This window comes from Thalassophryne amazonica, chromosome 14 (assembly GCF_902500255.1).
Source record: "Thalassophryne amazonica chromosome 14, fThaAma1.1, whole genome shotgun sequence".
Lineage (NCBI taxonomy): Eukaryota > Metazoa > Chordata > Actinopteri > Batrachoidiformes > Batrachoididae > Thalassophryne > Thalassophryne amazonica.
The window spans coordinates 70,985,535-71,000,796 of NC_047116.1; the positions used below are offsets into that span (position 1 = coordinate 70,985,535).

The following is a 15,262-nucleotide window of genomic DNA, read 5'->3' on the forward strand; positions in this document are numbered from 1 at the left end:
TAGTTGACAAGTTAGAGATAAACTCACCAAATTCATCTAAGAATTTGGAGTATGGGCCAGGGGGCCTATATACAGTGACAAAGTAATACGGCTAATTTTTATTCTTGTGATCTTGGCAATACTTAGCATTGTGGGCAGAGCGGAGAATCAGATGTTCAAATTAAATTATATCTATGACCCCCAGCAGCTAATAAACAAAACCTAGATTTACGTGACTAAATGTGTACACCGATGGTCAGACCTCATTTAAGGGGAGGACTACAGTAGGTTTAAGCCAGGTTTCACATAACCCAGTCATATCTAAGTGGTGATCCATAATTAATCAAATGGTAAATGGACTGCATTTATATAGCGCTTTTCCATCTGTATCAGACGCACAAAGCGCATTACAATTATGCCTCACATTCACCCTGATGTCAGGGTGCTGCCATACAAGGCGCTCACTACACACCGGGAGCAATAGGGGATTAAAGGACTTGCCCTTAGTTGATTTTCCAGAGAGGTGGGATTTGAACCCATGATCTTCTGGACTCAAGCCCAACACCTTAACCACTAGACCATCACCTCCCACTCACTGTCCTAAATCACTCTTGATTTAGGACAGTGATCTTATGTGAAAGAGACCCAGACTAAGGACCGCAGTGGGGTTGACAGTTGGACTGTTTGGATTTAAAGGTGGTTCCAGAGTAGCATATATAAGATGCCTGGAAGTAGGTTTAGGTTTGAGACATTCCACACGGGTTGAAGGTAACAGACAAAATATTTGTTATTGCTGGACCAGCCAGAAGGCCATCCTCAATTTCAGCGTCATCCAGTGCAGTAATGGGTATTAATTTTGCAAAACATATCCCTCTATGCTTTTTATGGACACATGCGGAAACAGGCCACAGTCTCAACTGGATCAATTTCAAACTGTGCTATCACCATAGTGGATTTTCTGCACTAATTTCCCTGCTAAGCTAATGGAATCTACATCCACATTCGTCACAAGACTTGCAGGGTCTCTTATCACCTGCTCCGTGGCTTGCTTTAAAGTCCTAATGGTAAGCCGCTGTTGTGATGTCAGTTTGTATTTGGTCTTATGGAGCCTACCAATACTGTCATGGTTCAGTGGTGGAGCCAGAAACAGACAAATAACCCAACTATGCAAAGCAGCCAATGCAACAGTATGAACAGTTTATTAGACACTAGTGGAATAAATCAGAGGTCAGGCTAACAAAGTTTTAGGACTCCCCTTCTTTGTCAAGAGTGTAGAGGAACTAAGGCTTCTTGAATTTACGGTGCAGTCAACAAGCCAGGCTTCTTCCACTGTGGTGGTGAAGGCCCAACCTCAGGTGTTGGAAGTGTAACCAGGGACACCAGACTTGTCCTAGAATTGGTGCTGACAAAACTATGGTTACTTCTCATGCATATAAAAGTCAGAAGTCCTCTTTAATATGAGTGCTGGACAGCCGAGGAATCTGTCTCTCAGAAGAGTGGTGTAACTTAGGAATCTTCTTAGAGCAGGTACAGACAAACTCAAGTCCTTTCTACCCAGTGCAGAAGAAACTCAAATATTGTTCTTTGTATCGGGGCTATCATCAGTGCAGACTAACTCAGGACTTCAACTTTGAGGGGTTGGCAAAAACTCAACTCAGTTATTGTCTTAGTATCGGTGCTCAATCAGTACAGACAAACTCAGGACATCAACTTTCAAGGATAGGACAAAAACTCAATTGTCATCTTCCGGTATTGGTACCACCAGGCTAAGGAATTTCCTTTATACAAAGGACAGTTCATCAGAAACAAACTCTAATCAGGAAGGAGTACACCAACAAAACAGACGCTCAGTCTTCAGGGGCAAAAGTGTTCAAAAAACAAAGGCCAACCATTGCTTAACAGAGGGAGAGTAAAGACCTACTCTTCTTTCTTCAAACAAAGGGAAATGCAAAAATATAAATTCTTCTCCAGACAATCAACACAGGGGATAAAGGAGCAGCAAAAAACTGAGTACTCACAAAAAAGAGAAAATGCCAGGACTAGGTAAGGAGCAGGAAGCCAACCACCGCATGCCAACTGCAACTGCATGAAGCAAAGAGCAATGGACCCACACTGAAGGTAGATACACAGTGACTAACATAACCCAGCTGATTAGGGAGTGATGTGGAGCAGGTGTGACTCCACACAGCTGCACCATCAAAGACCAAGGATGTGTAATGAACCCAGAAGACACAAGAGGGAGGCAGAGAGGAACAGAAGAGTGCAGACAGAAAACAGACTAAGACAGACTGATCTCAGTGGAACTGAGATCACAGAAAACAAAAATAAACAGAGGCTGACAAAAGGCAGACCAAACCACATAACAGACGGGGTCCTGACAAACACATGTCCTTTGCAGACTCGCACTGTCAATAAACAGCTGATATGTTGGTTCCCTGTATATTGTATGCGTTGTGTGCTCATAGGTTTCCCAAACCAGGCAGGGAGTGTGGATTTCTGCTCATTATCAGCATATGTGAATGTTAGTACAAATATGACATTTTGCCACAAATGGTTAGTGGTTGTGTGGGCCACTCATTGCAATAAAGGACCTGGGTCCACACATTGAGGTCATGGCGGCAGGACCACATTGCTGTCATACCCTTCACATACTGTATTTTTGTATGTGCTAGCCCTTTTCACATCTATGACAGCTTTGACTGGATTGTAGTAGTTGTGGATGTGGCCCCTTGATGTCTGTTCTGGTATAGCTGCCACACGTTGTGGACATCAGTAACGGGGAATTGACAGCATATGGCACTCTGTGGTAAACTGCATCGGATACACAGGTCACAGAACCTGGGTGACTGTGGAAGGGGGAGAGGAGTGAGGAGAGCCACTAGGACACCTAGACAACCCAGGAGGCCCATACGCTCATGTGGCTGTGATTGTGGACAGTGCAGATATGGCACCATGTAACACCAACCATACAGTGCAATGGTGACGTGTTCTACAGGGGGGTTACATACTGTAATCCAGGGGTGGGCAATTATTTTTTGCAAAGGGCCAAATGAGAAACAGAAAATGTTGTGGTGGGCCGGGCCAAAAGGCTAAACTTAAGTCTGCACAATAATAATTTTATTCCTATATAAAAAGCAGTAAATAGCATTGTTTTGACAAACTGTTCGATGTTCTGATTAGAAATTTTTAGTATAGTGGTTTTGTTGGGAACTATCACTGCACGCAGTGCCTTCCACTCGGGTCCTATCCAACCTTGTGTCCATAAGCCCTAAGACCAAAATGGAAATCTTTTAGTACTGTTTCTGGTCTGATTCTGTTCTGAATTGATGATTAGTTAAATTTATCTAAAATGTTTGTGTTTCACTGATACATGTATGTTACAAATGTGCAATATACATATTGAAACAAAAAATAATGTACAGAAAGACAATTTAAAATGTGGGAATTCCAGACTTTTTTTTACACATTTCCGCTGCATAATTTTCAATCTGAAAAAGTCTGAATTCCAAAGTCACAATGTGATCAGGCTGGGAGCATTCACTTCAAAGTGTGAAATCTCACCTTGTCCTTGTGATTCAGATTTTGACACCCCTCTGTATTGTCGAAAAAAATAAAATAAAAGAATAGAAAAACAAAGGTCCAGCTTTCGTCCCCCAAGTCAGCAGATGCATTTCTGGAAAACGTCTTACTCTGCATTTTACTTTGTGCATTTTACATGGACATTTTAGGAAAAAGCAGACACATCCTGCTGGCTGACAGACAGTGAAATAACACTGCTTCATCCAACAACGAAGCTTCTGAGCTTCCATTCAAAAGTAAAGGTTTCGGATTTATAGCCCTAATTCCAGTGAAGTTGGGACGTTGTGTAAAATGTAATAAAAACAGAATACAATGCTTTGCAAATCTTCTTCAACCTATGTTCAATTGAATACACCACAAAAACAAGATATTTAATGTTCAAACTGATGAACCTTAATGTTTTTGTGCAAATATTTGCTCATTTTTAAATGGATGCCTGCAACACGTTTTCAAAAAGAGGTGGGAGAGTGCTATGTTTACCACTGTGTTACATCACCTTTCCTTCTAACAACACTCAATAAGCATTCGGAACTGAGGGACAGCATTGTTGTAGTTCGGTCAGTGTTTGGTTTTCATCTCTTGTCTCCGCTTGTATTTGCTTCTCACACCTGTCCCCACTCATATCTGTTTCTTCTCTTATTTCTGTACTCATCTCTGTATGTTATGTCCTCTCAGTTAATCAGCAAAGTATCTACTCAATTCTTCTTATCAGCTCTTGTCTCCTTGTTAGGTTATCACATCTGTCTTTTACCATTTGTCTATTTCCTTCAGTTTCTAGCCCTGCTATATGCTGCCATCTGGTGTTCCCTTTTATTATCTTCAGTTTCAGGTAATGTCTGAATGTTTACTGCCCTCTGGTGTTCTCTTAAATTTCCTACACATCAGGGCAGTCTCCAATTAAATGCACCTGCTTGGGTGATCACCTGCAACAATCAAGGCTGGCTATATATTGTGACTCCTGTATGGCCCTAGTTGTGGGTCCATTGGCATTTATGCATGTTTGAATGCTGCTGGTGTTACTGCTGGGTCACTGGAGTCCATTTCTTGTGAGTACTCTGCTCCACCTTGCATTTTTGAAAATCCTGCTTTGGACTGCTCTTTCCTATGTGCTCTTCCCTTCAAGGAAGAGGCTGTTTATCCCTCAGTTTTCCCAGCCTCCTTGCTATTTTTGTATTTTGCATTTATCTATACATAAGGAGGATGATGAGTGGGACTATCTGCTTAGTATGTTAAGTTTCCTTTTTGATTGTAGGCTTTATACTCCTCCCTTGGTGAAGAAGATATTCCTCAGAACCATCACTGTTTATGAAGACTGCTCAATTGCTCTCACCCTTCGATGAAGCTGACCCCTGTGTTGAATTCACCTTGCACCAAAAAGACGATTCTTCTGTGAATTAATAAACTGCTGTTCTTGATCATCTGCCTTCTTGTCTGTCTGACCTGCTATTGGGGTTCAATTTAGTCTGTCCCCACGCCCCATCGTAACAGAATGGACCCACTAAAACAAAACTCCGCAGGCAGCTTGCCTCTCATTCAAGATTTTCGATGAACAATTTCAACTCTGTTATACTTCCTTCCATGGCTTAAGAAAAAGAGGGACAAAGAGAGTGGCTGGATAAAGCTCAGAATGTGGTGAAAGCCCCATCCATGGGCTATGGAACTTCTGCCAGAGCTATCTTCTGTGGAAAGGGTGTTAAAAAGGGATAAACCCCGGACTGGGCTCTAGATTCCCTGTACATACCTGAGTGGTTTAGACTGCCAGAGTCCCACATGACACAACTTGCTGTTGTGTCCGTCATCCTCCTCGACGACACCGCCCTCTTCGCAGTGGACGCCCCAGCTGCCAGTAGTGACTTAGTCAGGGCCCCGCAGCCAGAGAAGAGTATCCGCAAGAGAGACCTCTGTAACTCTAATGTAGGGATGGAGAACACTCTTACCAGCACCATCAAAGACATTGAGATGGATCCTGAGCCGAGTTGTGGAAGTAATCCTAGTGGGGCAAGCTGCCTCATCATCTGAGGATAGCCCCGCTTTGTTTGATCTTGTCCAGCTGCAGCGACTGATCTCTTCTGCCCAGAACATCCTATCAATGGTTTGGTGTCTTTGTGTCATGAGACAGCCACTCTGTGTCAACTTGTATCTAAACCCCAGTCACCTTGCTTCAGGCAGGATCCAGTAACCATATCTCTTTTTGGTTCCACTCTCCGTTCAGTTATAGACATCCTTCAAACAGCTACTGCCAGCCTGTCGCCCCGCAGTCCAACTCACCTGAGTTGGGGCTTGCCCCAGATCTTCATTGCCTCCAGTATCCCAGACCAGTCCACAGGCGGCCCTTTGTCTGCCCCTCGATCCAGCAGTTACAGCCGTCTTCCCTTTTTTCCAGAGGCCCTCCATGGATTAGAAGGAGGAACAATGGCCAATCTGCATCCAGTGATGAAAGTCTGTCAGTAGTGGTAGCCGCGGCTGTTCTACCTGTGGCAGGGCAGAGCAAGGAGGGGGCAGGCTGACCTTCCGCTGGAGTCATCCTCTGACCTCTGGGTGGGGGATGTTTGCCTAACCAGCTGTGAGTTTTCTTGCATTTTCTTGTCATTCGGTGAGCACCCCAAGGAAGACCACGAGAGACACTGCCTTCTCTCCCTGACAGCATCCAGGGAGGGGCCAAGTTGTTCTACGGGGGAGCAGCAGGTCCTCACTTCTGTGGATGTCGATCTAGAGAAGACAGAATCTGTATCCTCTAAACCAGATTTCAGTGACTGTGTAGTGATCGGTGATTGCAACCCAATTGACTGACTATTAATAGTAACGAAAGTAGTGGTACTCCTTCTGAACTCGTTCCCTGCAGAATACTGATGTGGATCCGTGTCTAGGTGTCAGGATGTGAGTTTGCTCTGTTTGTCTTTATATGTTTGGTTGCTCTCCAGTTTATTGGTTTCTCTGTCTCTCTTGGTGGTTGGGTGTGTCTCTGCTCTCCTGACCACGTCTTTGTTTTGGGCTCCTCCTCATGCACCTGCTGCTAATCACTGGAATGTATTTATACTGCTCATTTTGTTCTGTTTCTTTGCCAGATTGATGTGCCCTGTGCCTTCTTTACAGCTCTCATTCCTGTATTCTCGTTCCTCCAGCCTCTTTAATCCGACCGTGTCTTAGCCTGATGGTTTTTGTACTGATGCTGTGTATCTTGGACTGCACTTCCTGTGTACCGACCCCTGCTATTATCTCCACTAAAGTCTTCTACCAGAGCTGCCAGAGTGAGCCTTGCATTTGTGTCCAATCCTTACATCCTGTCAGATCAATCTGGCTAACAATGGACGCAGGCAGGCTCAGATGCTTATCAGTCAGTGGTTACGTCACCACAGCAAGCAGCTGGCACAGCAGGAGGACCAGCTTGCTGCGCTCAGCTCCGGGCTTGGCGATCTCGCCAGATGCTTTCATGTCTTCAGTCAACGAGCAAATGAGTCATTACTGTCACGAGTCAGCCCTCAGGCTTCGTCGGATGCGGCCACCGGTGGCTCTAACCCACCTACCACCAGTGCCAACAGCCACCTCACCGGCTTCTGTGTCAGCGCCAGTGGTGTGCAACCAGCTGTCGCAACCTGAACGTTTCTCATGCGAGGCCGGAGACATCAGACCACTCATCACGCAGTGCGAACTCCACTTCAAACTGATGTCCGCCATGTTTCCGAATGACAGAACAAAGATTGCTTATATTATCACTCACCTGACCGGTCGTACGGCAGTCTGGCCACAGCTGAGTGGGGTCGTCAGTCACCAGCCTGTGCTTCTCTCCACTGCATTCACCACCGCACTCTGAGCATGTTTTCCAGCACACGGCTCCAGGGCACAAGGCAGCGCACTCTCTCATGAGGCTGAAGCAGGGAAGCCGCTGGGTCGCTGATTACGCAATCGACTTCTGTATCCTTGCAGCCAAAGTGAATGGAACCTGGCGGCACTGCTAGACGTCTTCTATCAGGGACTGTCCACCGACATTCAAGATCAGCTCGTTGTGGTCGATTTGCCGGATGACTTGGACAATCTGATCGCACTGGCCATCCGAATGGACCGCCGCCTGCAGGACCGACCACGATGTGGGAGTTGCTATCCGGATCTGCGTACTGACATGCCACCAAGCCAGCCTTCCTCCTCCCACGCTCAGCTCGACCCTCCTCCTCACAGCTCAGAGGAACCAGTGCAGTTGGGACGCACACGCTCCGCCGTGAGGGCAGATTCTGTTACTACTGTGGACACTCAGGCCACTTGATATCCAGTTGTCAAGCCAGGGGTGCCACCGTGCAGTCAAGATCAAAGGTGTGAGTCTTAATTCCATTTCTTCTGTTTCAACTCAAAACATTGTCCCAGCCAAATTAATATCTGACCACTCCACCATAGCCATATCACCAGGTTCCTTCACCTTAAGCTGTTTTGATTTCTTTCTATCATATCGCCCTGGGTCAAAAAAACGGCAAACCTGACGCACTGTCTCGACAGGGCGATCCGGGTGATATGCCCTTCGACCCAAGCACTATTTTGCCGGAGTCCTATTTCATGTCTGCAATTATTTGGGAAATGGAGTCAAGAGTTAGCTCCACCCTGGGTAGCAAACCGAGTCCACCTGAGTGCCCCCAGGGTAAATTGTTTGTGCCAGCACCCCTGAAGGGAGACATCATTAAATGGGGTCATAATAGCCTGCATGTCACCCAAGGATCTAAAAGACTGTTTCCATTCTGTAACAACGTTTTTGGTGGCCACACTTATCTCTTGATGTCTCTGAGTGCGTAAACACATGTCAAACCTGTGCCCAAATCCTCCAACCAGGCTCTGGTGGGTCTTCTTCACCCCTTAGCGGTTCCCCTGCGTCCTTGGTCTCATATTTCAGTGGACTTTGTGACTGGTCTGCCGTCTTCAAAGGCAATACCATGATTTTGACCATTGTTGATAGGATGTCCAAGATGGCTCATTTCATTAAAGCCTTGAAGCAGGTCTTCCAGCATACGTCTCTGGGATGTGAGGCGGCGCGCTCCCTTCTAAGGCTAAAGCAGGGCACTCACTGGGTGGCAGACTACGCTGTTGACTTCTGGGTCCTGGCTACCAAGAGTGAGTGGCATCCTGCCGCCCTCCTCGATGCCTTCTACCAGGGGCTGGCTCCCAACGTCCAGGAACAGCTTCTTTCCGTCACCATCCGGATCGACCGGCGCTTATCGGAGCACTTGCACCCCGAGCCTCATTATGCTCCTCGACGCAACGCCTAACCATGGACCATCAAGCACCCACAACGCAGACATTGAGGCAACTCGTCAGGGCCCCGACGAACCCATGCAGCTGGGCCGAACATGGCTGACTCAGGAGGAACGGAGCCACAGACAGGACGACGGACTTTGTTTTTACTGTGGACAATCGGGTCATGTAGTCTCTAGTTGCCCAGTCAGGGGTGCTGCTATGAGGTCTCAGGCATCAGTGCGGGTGAGTCACAGCTCAGTTTCTACCACAATATCTCAGAATGTAATTACTGCTAAATTGGAATCTGATCATTGTTCCAAGGTTGTGCATGTCTTTGTGGATTCCAGCTCTGATGCCAATTTAATGTTATCCTCTCTCGCCAGGTCCCTGCACCTTAAGTTGTTTCACGTCGGTTGCCCTCTGGTGGTCAGGGCAGTGGATGGCCACGAATTAGGACAAATTACACACAAAGCACAGCCTGTCCATCTCACAATAAATAGCAACCATGTTGAAACCATAAGCTTCCATGTGTTTGACCAAATTAATCACTCTGTGATCTTGGGGCACCCCTGGCTGCAACAACACAGCCCTAATGTCGATTGGTCTAAGGTAATAATTAAGGAGTGGGATTCCTTTTGTTCTGAGAAATGTTTACTCAAATGTGAATCCCAGCAACAACCTGTCTTTTCGGATCTCAAGGGGGTCCTGTGTTATCATGATCTAGCTCCCATATTTAGCAAAGCTAAACCTAAATTGCTCCTGCCTCACCGTTCTTACGATTGTGCAATAGACTTATTGCCCGGAACCAGTTCCCCTCGAGGTAAATTGTATTCACTGTCCGTCCCAGAACGCACCGCCATGCGGGAGTATATCCAGGAGTCACTCATGGCTGGTCTGATACGACCATCCTCCTCACCAGCTGGGACAGGATCCTTCTTTGTTGAAAAGAAGGACAAGACTCTGCGTCTGTGTATCAATTACCGGGGATTAAATGAAATCACAGACAAGAACCGCTATCCACTGATGTCATCCGCCTTTGAGTCATTAGAGGGTTCCAAGATATTTACCAAGCTAGATCTGCGAAATGCATACCATTTAGTCAGGATTAAACAAGGGGATGAGTGGAAGACTGCCTTCAATACCCCTACTGGTCACTATGAGTATCTCGTGATGCCTTTTAGGCTTACCAATGCGCCGGCGGTGTTCCAGAACCTAGTTAATGATGTGTTGCAAGAATACCTTAACAGGTTAGTTTTTGTATAGTTGGACAATATTCTGATCTTCTCCCCAGACCTTGAAAGCCACACCCAACACGTGCGAACTGTGTTACAGACCCTCCTACAAAATTATCTTTATGTCAAGGCGGAGAAATGCAAATTTCATAAGTCCACAATTTCTTTCCTGGGTTTTGTTATTTCCGAAGGGAAAATCCAAATGGACCCTGACAAGGTGGCAGCAGTACAGGATTGGGCGGTGCCCAGTAGCCAGAAAGAGGTTCAGAGATTTTTAGGGTTTGCGAACTTCTACCGTAAATTCATTCGTAATTTTAGCTCTGTTGCCGCACCCCTTTACGATGTGACCTCGTCTCTCCGGGCATTTAAATGGACCCCGGAATGCGATGAGGCCTTCAGGGTCCTAAAGCAGCAGTTTTCAGCTGCCCATACTCAGGGCTATGAAAACTCCGCGGTACTCCGGGGGGGGGTTAGTGATGTATTCTTTAATCATGAACATCACTGAGTTTTTAAAATGCTTCTCGTAAAGCATTCTCTTTTTTTTTACGACATCATGTAAGTTTAATAAGTCCATGAACACTGATCTGTGTTTACAGATACAAATCAGTTTCCTCGGATCCGTGGAGTTTCGCAGAGGATAAATGCCACTCAAAGTGTAGCTGTTACGACAGTTGTGGTAAAGCAGGACTGGTTGGTTGCTGCGGCGACGCTGTGTGGCTCCTGTGCGGTGCTTAAGCTAAATGTAGGATGTGGACATCCCAAACTTTTAGAGCTTTCAAGTTTTTAAAAGATTTGTGCAGCATGTCTGTGTCACGGAGCGACATTGCACAGAGAGAAGATGGCAAGAAAGACTGTTTGAACAAGTCTTATAAGGACAAGAATCTGTGGAATCGTCGCTGTCTTCATCAACACACCTGAAAGATAAAAGAAATGGGAAAAGTGAACTATGCCCTCTCAGGAAAACATGGTAAGAATTTTTTTCTCCCTGGAAAATAAACATTCTGCTGTTCAAACAGGATTTTAGACAAGATTATGTGACTTTTTTCACTAATCTAGACTTTCTTTCATTGTAAAAAAGACATTGTGGCTTTGAATGGATTTAGGCTGCATGAATTTACACAAGATGTGACTTTTAACTATAAGTATGTTGATATTTTACCATGATTTTCCAAATATTCTACAAGCTTTAGCTGTGGTTTTTGAAATGCTGTAACAGTCTTTTCAGTCTTCATAAATTTCATGTAGTTTAATTGTTCTGAGTTAATGCATAATTGGTTTACAATTAAAAGGAAAATCATTCCAGGTCCTACTTCCATGTCATATTCTGTTATTTCAACTTCATCATTGACAGGTCAAATAAAAGGTTGAATGTAGGATCATTTAAATATCCACTAATTTTGAGATTTGTTAAGAGTGGAGTCCGAGTGGACCATGTTCTCCACCTCCATTGTCGATGCGGCCGCTCGTAGCTGTGGTCACAAGGTCTCTGGTGCCTGTCGCAGCAGCAATCCCCAAACCTGGTGGTGGATGCCGGAAGTAAGGGATGCCGTCAAGCTGAAGGAGTCCTACTTGTCTTTGTTGGTAGGTGGGACCCCGGAGGCAGCTGACAGGTACCGGCAGGCCAAGCGTGCCGCAGCCCGTGCGGTCGCAGAGGCAAAAACTCAGGTCGGGGAGGCCATGAAGGACTATTGGTCAGCCTCGAAGAAATTCTGGCAAACCGGCCGATGCCTCAGGAGGCAGAAGCAGCTCTCCACCCGCACTGTCTACAGTGCGGGTGGGGAGCTGTTGACCCTGACTGGGCATGTTGTCAGGCAGTGGAAAGAATACTTCGAGGATCTCCTCAATCCCATCGTCACGTCTTTCGAAGAGGAAGCAGAGGCTGGGGACTCAGAGGCAGACTCATCCATCACCCAGGCCAAAGTCACCGAGGTGGTTAGAAAGCTCCTCGGTAGCAAGGCTCCTGGGGTGGATGAAATCCGTCCTGAGTAACTTAAGTCTCTGGATGTTGTGGGACTGTCTTGGCTGACACGCCTCGGCAACATTGCATGGCGGTCGGGGACAGTGCCTCTGGATTAGCAGACGGGGTGGTGGTCCCTCTGTTTAAGGAGTACCAGAGGGTGTTTTCCAACTGCAGGGGGATCACACTCCTCAGCCTCCCCGGTAAGGTCTATTCCATAGTACTGGAGAGGAGAATTCGACCGATAGTTGAACCTCGGATTCAAGAGGAACAGTGTTTTTGTCCTGGTCGTGGCACACTGGACCAGCTCTACACGCTCCATCGGGTGCTCGAGGGTTCATGAGAGTTCACCCAACCAGTCCACATATGCTTTGTGGATCTGGAGAAGGCATTCCACCGTGTCCCTCGGGACACCCTGTGGGGGGTGCTCCAGGAGTCCGGGGTCCTTTGCGAAGGTAAGGTAAGAGGGCGGCGCGCGCAGACGCAGCGGCTTACAGCTCTCCCTATTTGTGCACCTTTTTGTGTCTACGACCGGGTGGACTTAATAAACAACGGTTTTCAACAGAAAACTACCATCTGCAGCGACTTTCAGCGAACTCGCAACATCCCAGACAAGATAGCGAGACCAGCGGGATCTCTTTGGATTGTTATCGGGGCCGGCAAGCGACGCAGGCGGCGTCGCGAGAGAAAGCAAAAACGGGGCTGCAGGGCTGGACTGCTGCATAAACTAAGGAAACAGCCACTCAAACCACCACTGCCAAGCCTTTATCTCTCAAATGCCAGATCCTTGGTACACAAAATGGACGATTTGGAACTACAGCTAGCTGGGAATCGCTACATTCAAGAGTGCTGCGCACTTATAATCAGAGACATGGCTACATGCACAAATCCCCGATGCTTCGGCGCAGCTAGCAGGCCGCACGCTACACAGATGGGACAGGAACAGCGACTCAGGGAAAAACAGAGGTGGGGGCCTCTGCATCTACATACATGAAGGTTGGTGCAATAATAGTACTGTTCTGGTCAGACACTGTTCTCCTGACTTAGAGTTTGTCAGTAAGATGCAGCCATTCTACCTGCCTAGAGAGCTAGCTGCTGTGGTCATTACGGCAGTCTACATACCACCGGATGCTAATGTAAACATAGCTCTCTCCCTGCTGCTAAACGCCATAAACAAAAACAGAATGCCTATCCAAACGCGTTCACATCATTGCGGGTGACTTTAATAAGGCAAATCTTAAAACTTTTTACCAAAATTTCACCAACACGTGAAATGCCCTACAAGAGGGGAAAACACTCTGGACCATGTTTATACCAACATCAAGAGAGCATACAGAGCCATACCCCTCCCCCACCTGGGCCAGTCAGATCACCTCTCCCTGTTTCTCACCCCCGCTTACACCCCCCTCAACCGACAAACAAAGCCTAAACGGCTGACCATTAACACCTGGCCTGATGCTGCCCTCACCGTCTGCAGGACTGCTTTGACCAGACACAGTGGGAAGCCTTTTACCATGAAGACTTGGCTACATTCACAGACACAGTACTGTCCTACATCAAGTACTGCATTAAAATGGTTACTGTGGAAAAGAACATTCTGGTGTTTCCAAACCAAAAACCATGGATGACTAGCCAGGTCCGCACGCTCCTCCGGGACGCAGCCTTCAGATCGGGAGACAGAGCACTATACAACACCACCGTGCTGACCTGAGGAGAGGCATCAAGACAAAGCGGAGCATAAGAGCAGGATAGAGGACCAGCTTAACAACCCCGACAGGTGTGGCAGGGCATACAGTCGATCACCAATTACAGAGGCGTGTGCGACACCAGGGAACTCAGATCTGGCACTAGCAGAGGAACTGAACAGCTTCTATGCCCGTTTTGAGTCTCAGGCACGGCACTCAACCACAACACCCCAACCCCCACTACAACCCATTCCAGCCTCCAGTTCCCCCCCACTTACTCTAGCGGCTGAGGACGTGAGACGAGTGCTCCGGGCTGTGAACCCCAGGAAGGCTTCAGGCCGGATGGAGTACCAGGGAAGGTGCTCAAGGCATGTGCTGACCAGCTAGCACAGGTCTTCACTGTCATTTTCAACCTGTCACTAAACATGCCCTCATCCCAGCCTGCTTAAAATCCGCTACTATCATCCCAGTTCCCAAAAAATCACCCACAACCAGCCTCAATGACTTCCGCCCGGTAGCACTCACCCCAGTCATCACCAAGTGCTTTGAGAAACTGGTTCTAAGACATCAAAGCTTGTCTCCCCCTACCCTGGACCAGCATCAGTTTGCATACCAGTCTAACAGATCCACAGAAGATGCAATAACAACTGCCCTTCACTCAGCATTGACTCACCTGGAGAAACAAGGGAGCTATGTCAGGATGCTCTTCATTGACTATAGCTCAGCTTTTAATACCATAATACCGGACATCCTTATCCCCAAGTTATCCAACCTGGGGATCCCACTGCCCACCTGCTCCTGGATCAAAGACTTCCTGGTCAACCGACCACAGCAGGTGAAGCTTGGTCCTCACTTCTCCTCCTTCCGTATTCTCAGTACCAGCTCCCCCCAGGGCTGTGTGCTGAGCCCACTTCTCTACTCGCTCTACACATCTGACTGCACCCCCACCCACTCGGAGAACATCATCATTAAATTTGCTGATGACACAACAGTGGTGGGGCTGATAACAGGGGGAAACGAAGCGGCCTACAGAGATGAGGTCCAAAAACTGGTCGAGTGGAGTGCAGCCAACAACTTGGCACTAAACATCACAAAGACTAAGGAACTCATCCTGGACTTCCGTCGAAAGAAAACTGCCCCTGCCCCCTGTACATCAATGGCGAATGCGTGGAGCGAGTGGAGTCCTTCAAGTTCCTAGGGGTTCACATCTCTGCTGACCTCTCCTGGTCAGTCAACCGCAGCACTGGTCAAGAAGGCCCAGCAGCGACTACACTTCTTGAGGGTGCTTAGGAAAGAGCAATTAAGCACACCCCTGCTGGTGACCTTCTATCGCTCCACTATAGAGAGCCTGCTGACCTACGCAGTGTCAGTGTGGCACTCCAGCTGCACTGAAGCTGACAGGAAGAGACTGCAGAGGGTAGCAAACACTGCCCAAAAAATCATTGGCTGTCCTCTGCCCCCATTTCCACCATCTACACCTCCCGTTGTCTTAGTAGGGCCAAGAACATTCTCAAGGACAATACACACCCAGCTTTCACCTCTTCAACCTGTTGCCCTCTGGCAGGCGCTACAGGTCCATACAGGCCAGGAAATAGACTCAGAGACAGTTTCTTCCC

The 15,262-nt window shown here is 47.3% G+C and overlaps 1 long non-coding RNA gene across 1 annotated transcript; it reads left to right on the top strand.

Annotated features, from left to right (window-relative positions):
• Nucleotides 1-3,006: 3,006 nt before the first annotated feature.
• On the top strand, nt 3,007-14,381 carry LOC117525215. The gene is made up of 3 exons (XR_004564991.1): nt 3,007-3,173; nt 6,894-6,899; nt 14,372-14,381. It is a non-coding gene; the product is annotated as an uncharacterized LOC117525215 (long non-coding RNA).
• Nucleotides 14,382-15,262: the final 881 nt, after the last annotated feature.